The sequence below is a fragment of the Macrobrachium nipponense genome, chromosome 26 (genome assembly GCF_015104395.2).
Source record: "Macrobrachium nipponense isolate FS-2020 chromosome 26, ASM1510439v2, whole genome shotgun sequence".
NCBI lineage: Eukaryota > Metazoa > Arthropoda > Malacostraca > Decapoda > Palaemonidae > Macrobrachium > Macrobrachium nipponense.
The window spans coordinates 7354117-7366474 of record NC_087215.1 but is presented as its reverse complement, the minus strand read 5'-3'; the positions used below and the strand labels follow the sequence as shown (position 1 = coordinate 7366474).

The following is a 12358-nucleotide window of genomic DNA, read 5'->3' as shown; positions in this document are numbered from 1 at the left end:
AAGAAACATCTCTAATCATCCCAGTAACATCTCCAACATCTCAAGAAACATCTCCAACATCCCAAGAAACATCTCCAACATCCCAAGAAACATCTCCAACATCCCCAGTAACATCTCCAACATCCCAAGAAACATCTCTAACATCCCCAGTAACATTTCCAACATCCCAAGTAACATCTTCAGCATCCCCAGTAACATCCTCAACATTCCAAGTTACATTTTCGATATCCCAGTAACATCTCCAACATCACCAGTAACATGTCCAACATAGCCAGTAACATCAACACCACCACCAGTAACATGTTCAACATCCCCAGTAACATCTTTAACATCCCCAGTGCCATCTCCATCATCCCAACTGACATCTCAACATACTAAGTAAACACTTTCAACATCCCAAGTAACATCTCCAACAGCCCCAGTGCATCTCCAAATCCCCAATAAAATCTTCAACATCCCCAGTTACATCGACATCCCAAGTAACATATCCAACATCCCTAGTTCATTCACAACACGCAATGTTTCAGGGACTCATAACTCGTTCATCTCTCTCTCTCTCTCTCTCTCTCTCTCTCTCTCTTAAACAAAATGCGATATTTCGAGCAATAATCACTCGCTCTCTTCTCCTCCCTTTCATAAATGCAAATAAATAAATACATAAATAAATAGATAAATAAATGAATAAAAGGTTTTGCTTCAAGTGTCCCCCTGTTCAATCCATTAGTTTAAGCATTGTAAGACATTTCAGTCATCCGGGAGACAGTTGAGTGAATCTGGATTATCAGCTACTATGAAGAGGATCAAATCATAGTTCCTTTCATGGCTAAGAAAACATCAAGTTAGAATATACAGAAAAAACAAATAAATGGCTTAGTCATCGTCGTGTTATACACTGATGACCATGGTATAAATGTAAAATATGGGCTTGAAAAAAAAATAGATATAAACTCGGAAGAAAAATGCCAATTCACGAGCATACTTGGCCAATTCCCAGTTGGAGTTTGAACCCCATAATCTCAGTGCAATCAACTAACACTGTCAAGCTACCCATTCACACTGAAACCTCTAGACGGGGAGGATAATTCTCTTGTTTGTTTGTTTTTTTCTGTCGAATAACCTTAAGAACATAATAAAGGTAATCATGAATGGCTATAAAAAAGTTGTTACTTCTCTTACTACGATTCAGTCATAATTACAACAAAGAAATTGACATTAACCTCCATGAAAATGATAAAAGTATATGCAACTCTCAAGGAAGGCGAGAGAGAGAGAGAGAGAGAGAGAGAGACTCTTTAGAAATTACCAATTATACGCAGCCAGTCCTCAGCCATCCTAATATGCACATGAAGTGAAATCAAATTAAGATTTTTTCAGCCGATTTCCCTCAATAGCAGAACTGAAGAAAAATTAAATAGAGACGAGATAAAGTGACTGGGGGCTCACAATGTGAAATGGCTTCCGTATGAGAGAGCAATCTATTTCGGCTTCATTTGTGAATCCCTTTATGTTAAGCCGACCCTATCTCTCTCTCTCGCTCTCTCTCTGTTAGTGATATGGTTTACCCTTCCCCCTGTATCTCTCTGACAGCATTATGGCATACCTATCGCTCTCTCTCCCTCTCTCTCTCTCATAGAATTATGGTATCCCAGCACACCTCTCTCTCTCTCTCCGTCTCTCATGGCGTTATGGTATACAAAATACTATGGCTTGAAAAGAATTAGAAGTCAATTTCTATGTACTTTCTACTAAATAAATTTGCAATTTTGTCTTTATATAAATTTCTTAATAACCACCTGTCATAAGATAGTTTACTTTTGTTACCGTTAAATAAGTTTTAAAAAGTGAAAAAAGCGACTAGATAAGACTGGTTACTGAACAAAGCAATGATATTCTTTTCCTGCAAGAGTCAACTTGGTTTGTATTGTTTGTATGGCGTTTTGGCGTTGCGTGGAACCGGTGGTTATTCAGCAACGGGACAGTCTTTCCGTGACTTCCGAACCACGTCGAGAGTGAACTTCTATCATCAGAAATACTCATCTCTGACCCCTCTGTGGAATGGCCGAGAATCGAACTCGCAGCCACCGAGGTGGCAGGCCAAGACCATACCGATCACGCCATTGAGGCGGTAAGTACCAACTTGGCAGAGCGTTCTTACATCTCTCTCTCTCTCTCTCTCTCAGAGACATAATCAGGTACAGTAAAGACGGAAAAAATAGTGCATTATGATAACTTGCTGTTGGCAAGGAACCGTCCTTGGGGAGATGTTATTTGGTTAGTTACAGACGCACGGAAAATAATGCATCGTTCTTTGACGAAATACGCTCTGGGTAGGCATACATTGCTAATAGGGTATCTTATTACTTTCCCTGGAGTTTTTAGGGAGGTAATGTAGCCTTTGTTTACAAAAATAATTGATTAAATTATGTAACCTTTACTTACAATCATAACAATTTATTAAACGTCATTTACTGGAGAAGATTGCATCTTTTCGATAAATACATCAGCCACATAATCACCGAATATTTCAAACTAAACTACTCTTATACATATATGAAATGATGATTGCTTTTAGATTTATGTTTCTTTCGCAATACATTTCGTTCAAGAGCAAAATGCAATGCTGCTTCAGAACATTGGCAATAACAAAAGAAGATAAGGCCTGCATCGGCGTTTTTGTACCTACAACCCCCCCCCCCCCCCCCCACACACACACACACACAAACGCACAATTTATGCGTGTGTGTGTGTGTATGTAATTTCCTGTATATTGAAATGTACACGACTATGGCACATTTGCTACTGTATTATAATAATTTCTCTTACAAAATAAACACTAAATATTACTCTCCTTCAGGTCAACTACTACATTACTGATGGCCAACACGTATTAAAAAATGACTGTTTAAACTTCACTGTTATATCATAAAATGAAAATGGTTGTTAATTAGTAAATAAATTAAGCCTAACATCAAAGAATATGTAGTTCCCAAATAAATCATGAGCACATTTTGTGAATTTAAATAACACGCAGAATTTCGAACCTTGAAATGGTTGCTGAATATCACCAACGGAATCACGTGAACACCCACACGGCTATGAATTCTCTCACGTTTCCCTTTCTATAAAGCTGCTTAAAAAGCTTCCTCTTGTCTGCTTGATTTTTGGTTGTAGGGTTTTCAGTGTGGTTACCGTAGACCTTAGGCCTAAAGACCTTAGGCCTAATAAATATAAATGTGTGTGTGATGAGTTTATATCTGTAAAATGTATATTCAAGTAAAAAAAAAAAAGAGATCATCAAACAATAAACGAAAATACCCACCACCGAAATGAACAAAACGCATCACTTAGCTTTTACCAGAACGCCAAATGCACGCACATCGGTACAACCAACGCCTCGGTACACGGACGCGTCCATTCTGCTGCCCGTTGTGCCGACGAGCCGACGACCCGTCTGCTGCATCGTTCGCCTGAAGGGGTAAATAAGCAAAGCCTCTGGTTAACAACCGTTTCAACCGCTGGAGTGAAGAAGGGTCAGTATTCGAGCTATAGAATATATACAAATCAATAGATACTGAATGAATAAAAAAAAATGATAAAGGATTAAATGAATGAATAAATAAATAATAAATGAAGGGGACTATGGGTTTACCTGAGGGGGTTTGATCTAACAAAGGTAGTATCATAATTGTTTTTATGGCGACTAGTAATCTGAATAGAAACCGAGGTATTCAGAATTATAAATAATCGGAGGAATAGCAAAGCAAATAAATCCATGTTAGATTAAAAAAAGCTAACAAATAGAAATCAAAACAAAGCTGTAATTAATACTGGGAAAAAATCAAATGATTCTATAAAGCAAGAAATGAAGTGAAATATGGAGTCTTCGAAAAAATCTAGTCTGAATTAAACCACCGAAAGAGATTGCTTGTGAGATTCTACGCTATCCAGGCATATTGATGGTCAACTGAATACACAGCATTTCGTTGTTATGTTAACAGACACCAACACACACATATGTGCTAGAGCGCGATTTTTTTTTTTCCTTTGCTTGAAAACAAAATAGCTTATAATAAAATCAAAGTCACGAAGGAGTTGCAATGAACAAAATGTAATAAATTATTCAATATACGAAGAAACATAATGTGTCAATAGACAAAGAAAACATGTGACAATGAAATAACGTGCATTCGCACTCAGCAAAGTTGCTAATTAGTACTTTCTCTATTTCATTATAATTGAGAAAATTAGAATATTATGAAAGCTGCTTACGGTAGCATCGACAAAAGTGAGCTAATGTGTAAAAAAATGAAAAAAAGCAACACTCAACAGTGGGCATGAAACACTACCAACAATCGACCAATTAAATTTTTAAGAGATGGAAACCCTGTGTCGAGGGAAGTGGTGGAAACAGCCGCGGTTTCAGACGTTGGACGCCCACGCCTCCCGTCCCCCTCCCCGCCACCCAGTTTCCATCTACAAGTGAAAGTGTATGGGTGACCTATCACCTGGCGTCTTTGACCAAGCACTTTTGAAGTATATTTGAGTTAGCGTAGAAATGGACGATGAACCAGCAAGAGAAAACGATAGGCTAAGAAATAATTACTGGAAGAAGGGAAACAATGGCCACAGCTGGAAAATGCAATTGCTTGTTGTAAGTCAGTCGCCTACATCTCAACTGTAACCCTCTTCCCCTGAGCCCTTTTGGAGGAAGAATATTCATTAATATATTTCATTAGATGAAACCTAGATGTAATTCTGGTTTTCACTGAAATCCGGGTTTTTATGATTACTGTAACTTATATGAGATAGTCATTACGTAAATTTTGTGTGTCGGAATAAATGTGCTTAGGTATATATTTATAGAGGAAATTGGCAGGCGCCAGTTGACGGCCCAAGTTAAGACATAATCATCCCTATCATTACATCCAATCACATCGTACTATACATTCACATTTATGTGAATTTGTATATTTGTGAACTGCAAATACACGTGTAGCGTCATGATCATCATACATTAGCAGTTCCTCGCAACTGATATTCATTGAAGTTAAATGAATATCATAGTATTTTCCCGTTGGACATCTGGTATTTATCTCCGGGTAAAAAAAAAAAATGCCTTATACTCCAACGTCAGTTTCCTAGTCCCAGAATTTATTTCCCTAATAGTAGTGTTGTAATAATTGTGAAGCCAAAGCGCGAAGCATCAACGAAGTATGTCTGCAAGCATGATTTATTGCATTTTTTTTTAATCGTGTTTTTAGGAAATAGACACTTATCAATCACGACTTATTTTCGCTGTTACTGCAATGAACACGTTCCACATCGTCTGCATAACCGTTTTGGAATTATAAATATTAAGCGTAATATATCAGCGTCCAGATTAGACCCTCACTGCTTCCCTCGATGGTTTATGAAGCCTATCAAATGAATTGCTTTGGACGGGATTATAAATCTCTGTCCAGAGCATACGAAACTCCGCTTGAATTCAAAAATTGACTCTGGAGTGAATATAAGTTGGATAAAATATCTAATTTGAATATGAGGCTCATGGTCACCGAGATCAAAACTTTTTTTTTCAATGAATGTAGCAAGACTAGGCCTACACCACACCATCCGACTCCCATTCACCGGAGTGGAGTTTGTGGCAACGTTGGAGGAGTCACTCCTACCCCTGTCTGCCTTCACCCCCTCCCCCTCCTCTCCTACCTGCTCCACTCTCTCTCTCTCTCTCTCTCTCTCTCTCTCTCTGATAGATATTTAACACTTGGGTCACTTAATGCTTTTATTATAAGCCGTAAGTGATCCATTGATACTTCACCGAATACCTTGTCATTACAGATTTTTTTTCGTAATAATGATTATTGTAGTATTTTCTCTTCCACTCCGTTTTATAATGCTTACATATAAAGTCTAAGACGCATTATTTTCCACGTTTTAACTACAGTTAAAGTGCAAACTCGAGCAACACTTTTGAGAGGGTAGTTTGTTTATTAAAGGTTTCTGTGTTTAGTGGAATACTTGATTGTAGGTAAAACATATTATTATTAATTTGACGTTTGTTTTTTTTTAAAATCTTATGCTCATTATAATACCTTAGCCGTAAAGAGAATTCCCTTGTAAATATAACCTCTACACGTTTGCTTCTCCCTGTTGAATGGACAAGTTATCACCGACGACTACAAAGGTTGCAAGTCGTATGTAGACTTCAATAAATTTCCTCCTTAAGCATGGAAATTTCTAAAATAAAGGTTTGGATGGCAGTATTATTTCAGTGTAAAGGGAAAAAATATAATAATGATCAAAATAAAGAAGTATCTAAAAGCGAGAGCGTGAGTAACAGTTATACACAAGATTTAGGATGAATAAAAAGTAACCAGGATAGTAGGCTATATGTATATATATAATACATACATACATACAACATATACATACATATAGACATACATACATACACACACACACATATATATATATATATATATATATATATATATATATATATATATATATATATATATGATGGTTAAAAAAAGACCGAAAATTCCTGCGATATAACTCACACTGCATTTCAGTCTCGGGGCTCCAGACCGCCCACACAATTTTCCTTTCCTACCGCATTTTATTTCAAGTTCCTCCACAGATTTCCTCTTAGTTGCACCGAGTTCTGGGGAACTCCTTAGCTACCAATCTCTCACCCGTGAAGTTTTTTTTTTTTTTTTTTTTTTCAATTTATAAGTTTTCTTACAAGTTCTCTCCCGGAGAAGTTTCACTGTGGAGTATTTTCGTCTGCACGTAATATTGATATCCTTTGGCTTTTCATTTAATGCACTGATATACTTATTTATTTTACTTTTTGAAAGTTTAGTTTCATTATTATATTATTATTATTATTATTATTATTATTATTATTATTATTATTATTATTATTATTATTATTATTATTATTGGTGTTGTTGTTGTTGTTGTTGTCTCGCATACTAACTATCCAAACTGTCATTATTATTATTTTATGTTTATTTTGTACATCACAGTTTATATAAACAGGTGGTTCATAGTTTTGGGTTTCTAGTTGCATCTAACTTTCTTAGGAGTCCATCACTTGCCTTACAAACCAAGTGGCAGTAATCTTACCATAAAGTATATAAAGTTAATCACAGTAAAAAATAAAAAGCTCAACAATTGACCTCAATCTAACCATTGGAGGTAAACACTGAATCTCTAATCCAATCGACTATGGCAAGAACCTATCATAAGTTGTCAACATATTTAATAACATTGCACTGGTTTTTTCAACAATTAATATATATATGTTTGTATATATTATATGTATATTTGTTCATAGCAAACCTACCAGAATTTCAGTCATGAACACTTTCTGAAGGACATTAGAACATTTAGAAATTTTGTCAAGTAATTCTAGACATTAATTCATTCATTGTTACATTTTTACGCCGCCGGCCATATCACATCGTGTGTGTGTGTGTGGTGTGGTAGTGGTGAGATTGTTCATGTATGTATGTATATACCAGGGTAATCAAATTTTCATGAAATACAACTTTACTGATGTAACTGGTGTTTATGGAATTTTTTAAACTTTGGTTTAAGGAAGAGACAGGTATTAATAGAAAGCAACGAAACAATATAATGAATAACGTTAGTTCTTCCATCCGAGATTTAGTTTCATATATCTTTTACAGGGCAGTTCCTGGTCAGTGCAACTGTGCGAGAACAGGAATGGAAAGGTAAATACTCTTATTAATGTTTGGAACTGTTTTTAGACTGAGTTTCATGCTCAGTTAATACATTCTTGCATGATCAGGTTGTGGTTTGTGTGTACACATACATACAATCTATATATACATATATATATATATATATATATATATATATATATATATATAATATATATATATATACATGTATATATATATATATATATATACATATATATACATATATATATATACACACACATATATATATATAATATAATAATATATATATATATATATATATACTATATATATATACATATATATATAATATATATATATATATATACTATATATACATATATATATATATATATATATATTATAATGGGTATGCATGTGTAAGAAATAAAAAAAAACAACTAATCATGGTCCAGTCTAATGAACGGCTCAAAACATTCAATTTACGTGGGAGATTATCTCTACAATTTTCTAATGACCCTAAACTGGTCCCTTCTGTGGAAACAGATTACATCGAGGCGCCGCTGGATACAGGCCCCCTCCCACCCACCCCATATCTCTCTCTCTCTCTCTCTCTCTACTCTCTCTTCTCTCTCTCTTCAATTGAAATCAGCTTTATACAGCCTTAAGCATCTTTAGCAATAAGGGAGGAATTAAGGAAGGGACGGAATTTCAATTGACTTTGTAGATATAATGACGAGATTTAGGTAACGAAATAAGTAAACTTAAACAAAGTTGATATTTTGGCTTGCCACGGCAGGCTACGTATTTGACTGTTTAGCCGGCATTTCTGGTGCCCATGGACAGTCGATTACTGCCGAGGATGACGTCATCACAAATGTATCCAAAAGTGTTTCTCGTCAATTAAAGCCAGCGACGTTGTCATTTTAACTCTTACTACTGTTCGAGAAAGATGGTTTTCTGGTTAGGTCTAAATACCACTCCGTGCTGGCTTGCCAGTCCACGGCCAATTCAAGCCAAAGCCGGTAAAATGTTTTAGTCTAATTCCGGCTAAATTGCGTGTGGTTTCTTGCCGGTTTACAACGAAAGCAGGCAAAACAAAACAATCTGCGCGCATCCCTTTTACATGCGAAAGTAATCGATTACGCCATGCGCACCGGAAATGCCGGCTAAATCGTCAAATACGTAGTTTGCCGTGACATGGCAAAATATCTACTGCCAAAGTAAAAATTTGTTGTTACGAGAAAATAAATAGACTCTATAGCCGGCGTCAAATAATTGAATAGTAGCGAGGCCAAGACCACCAACAATCGTACAACCACAGTTACCATAATAAATTTTTATAATAAATGATGATTGTCGAACTGCATAAACTGACACATTGACTCGATTATATTCAGAAAACAACATTGAATGACATGACATGTGGTTATGTAACAAAGCAAATGAACCATCATATATTCAATAGGAAATGGGATTAAATTGTTAACCGAGAAAACAAACGGAAGGGGAAAAAAAGGGCTAAATTTACGTTTTTATCGATAAGTTTTCCTAGTGGTTTCCGTCAGAAACAACAAGCCGGTTTGGAGTAATGACTCCCCAACTTGGGAAATCCTGACGGAAAAATAAGTTGCATAAAAACGCATTGGAAAGTCATATTTCTCTGTAAGATACAGTCTAGGATCAAATCAATCATCCTAGACACACTAACTAGGGGCGCCATGTCCCAACCCTTCATAGCGGTAACTTAACCTAGGTCTAATGGTGTGAATTACACGTCCTCACATCGGGCTTACCTTATTAGGTCGAAAATTACTCTGTCACAAGGAAGGCAGATCACAAACTTTAGTAAATGTCCTCGAAAATTATATACAAGGCTTTGCACATTATATTTTAAGACGTTACAATATTCGAATACTCCCACGCAGCCAATAGTCACACAAGTAGTCATCGTTGAAACGGTGAACAAGTAACCTTGGCGGAGGAATACGTGGTGTTGTTTTATAATTGTTAAACGATGGTGAAGTTAACAAACGAGTTTATTTGATGTTTCCAACGATTTCGTCCCAGAAGTTTAGTTAATATGAATTTTCAATGCAGAAATGGGATCACCTGAAGATTAGCGACCCCTAATACCTCTCCTGAAGAAAATCGACCCCAATATTTTCCACCTGAAGATAAACGACCCCTGCTTGTTGGTGTCTCCAATCTTCATGTGACCCAACTTTAGCTCATAATATTATAGAAAAAAGGAGAAAAAATATAGATATTTATTCATTAAAAACTACTTTGATGGATGTGTTAGGTAGTGCCCTTAAGGGGGGGTCGCAGGGGGCGCGGAGCTCCCCCCCCCCCCCCGCCGCTAGGCCCAGGTAGGGGGTACGGGGCCCTAGGTTAGGTTAGGTGATTGTGTTAGATTCGGTAGTGCCCTGAAAATCACTTTCCACTGGGGTCCCCCATAATTGTAGTAGTAGGTTTATGTTTACATTTTGTGTGTAAGAGTAAGTCATACTTTCTTTTTTATTTACGTTGTTAATTCCTCACCATAAGAAAAGCGACCCCAATATTTTCCACCTGAAGAAAAGCGACCCCAGCGTGTAATGGGGTCGCTTTTCTTCAGGTGATCCCAGAAATGATATAAGGGCGCTATTATCTACAGGAATTATGAGGCGTAACTAGAGGGCCGTGTGACACAGTGGTAAGCTCACCTCAAAGCCTTTTGAACAACAGCCAGTGAAAGTGACATGGCATCTTTCTCATTAGTGCACGAAGCTACATTTTCCCTGTCTGACTGCATTTTCCCTTTTACTACAATACTGTAGTAGGCAGTAAGTAAATTGTTGGATATTACTACTAACTATGCTTTCAAGGGTGTAGCAGTTGTAAAAATTACTGTTTTCATTTAAGTGAGAATTATAAACATAGGTCTAAGAAACTATCAGCCCCTGTAACGCTTGCAGTTTTGACTTCCACTTCCACAGTGAAGTATGTATTTCTTGAGTATTTGTACATCATTTACTCTTGTTTATTGTGGATAGTTAAACATTAGTAAAAATATATATATTTTTAGTAGTGTAAAACATGATGTTAAGGACACTAGGTCTAAGTTACTCACCCAACTCCATAAGACAAACAGATCTCTCTCTCTCTCTCTCTCTCTCTCTCTCTCTCTCTCTCTCTCTCTCTCTCTCTCTCTCTCTCTCTCTCTCTTTACCCAGTATAATTTGTGATTTTGTAATGTACACTCGGCAAGGAAAGTTAAGATACAGTTTTTTGAAATCTTCGGACATATATTGTTCAATATATGGCAACTCTAGAAAGGGGGGCGGAGCTTCAAAATCGTAGCGTTTGTTGCTTTCCAGATTTCCATTAACTTTACACCATAAAGATTCTGTAGAGGTCCTATAATCAATTATATTTGATTGTAGAAACAGGCTCTATATTATTCGTTATTGTTGGTTTGGTAACGTCAGTTCAGGGTAGAATATCGATTATCCTTTTTTAAAACTTACTGTGAAACCTTATTTATAAAGTAATGTTTGACACTAAACTTAAGTAAAATTCATACGTAATTGAAGACGGATCTTAAACAATGAGAGAAAGTGTTTTGAAATTTGGGCAGTACTTCTGGAAATCGTGAAGAACATTACAATAAAGAATGAAATATTATGACGAGAGAAAGAGAGAGAGAGAGAGAGAGAGAGAGAGAGAGAGAGAGAGAGAGAGAGAGAGAGAGAACGTAAGCATAGGCCAATCGATAGAGATACTTAATTCATTATATTTACTTTGAGAGATTAAGTGATAATATTTTTTCAAATGTTTCAGTGAATGAATGAACGATTGGAAGTTTTCTGGCATCCTGACATCAAAGGTCATTGACGCCGATCAAATGTTTCAAAAGTGGAGAGAGAGAGAGAGAGAGACAGAGAGAGAGAGAGAGAGAGAGAGAGAGAGAGAGAGAGAGAGAGAGAGAGAGAGCAAGCATAGATCTATCTGTAGAGATACTTAATTCATTATAATTTACTTTGAGATATTGAGTGATAATATTATTTCAAATGTGTTTTAAAAGTGGAGAGGGAGAGAGAAAAATCTGCTTACGTGAAAGCTCAGTCCTATTTATAACTACTTAATTTCATTATATTTTCTTTGGGAGATTGAGTGGTAATATATGTTTTTAAAGTATGTTTTAGAAGGATCATAATATTCAAGTTAATTCTCTAAGAAATTCATACCTTAATCTTGATTTCATTTGACAGTTACCGTAACGTTCAAAGATTGTAAAGAGACGTGGAAAATTTTAGAAACACGCTGCTGTCATTCTTGCTCTCTTGATAATAATAGTCTATACTTTTGAAAATCGGGTTTCATCCACAAATCATTCACGAAATAAGCTGTGTTAAGTAAAAATATTTATTACCACAAATAACTCAATATGTATTGCGCAGACAATTAAAGTTTTATATTGTGCAAAAAATGCTGTTTTTTGTGATCTTTCAGCCTCGCGGCAAAGTAATGCAGTCGTGTAGGGCTGTAGGCTACTACGAACTGCTTTTTAATGGGAGCATATAACCAGAAAATCGTTGAGCTAACATTCTACTTTAACTATGATAAAGAATTATGTTCAAAGACAGTAGCTTTGTAAACAGCAACTAGCATTCGATGTC

The 12358-nt window shown here is 36.1% G+C and overlaps 1 long non-coding RNA gene across 1 annotated transcript in view; it reads left to right on the top strand.

The window, feature by feature from the left end:
* The first annotated feature begins 4483 nt into the window (after window positions 1-4483).
* The window catches only part of LOC135199766 (uncharacterized), a 37772-nt gene continuing 29897 nt past the window's right edge, over window positions 4484-12358 (top strand). Inside the window, exons 1-2 of the long non-coding RNA XR_010311113.1 lie at window positions 4484-4651; window positions 7698-7742. This is a non-coding gene — a long non-coding RNA (uncharacterized LOC135199766). The remainder of the gene's footprint in view (window positions 4652-7697; window positions 7743-12358) is intronic.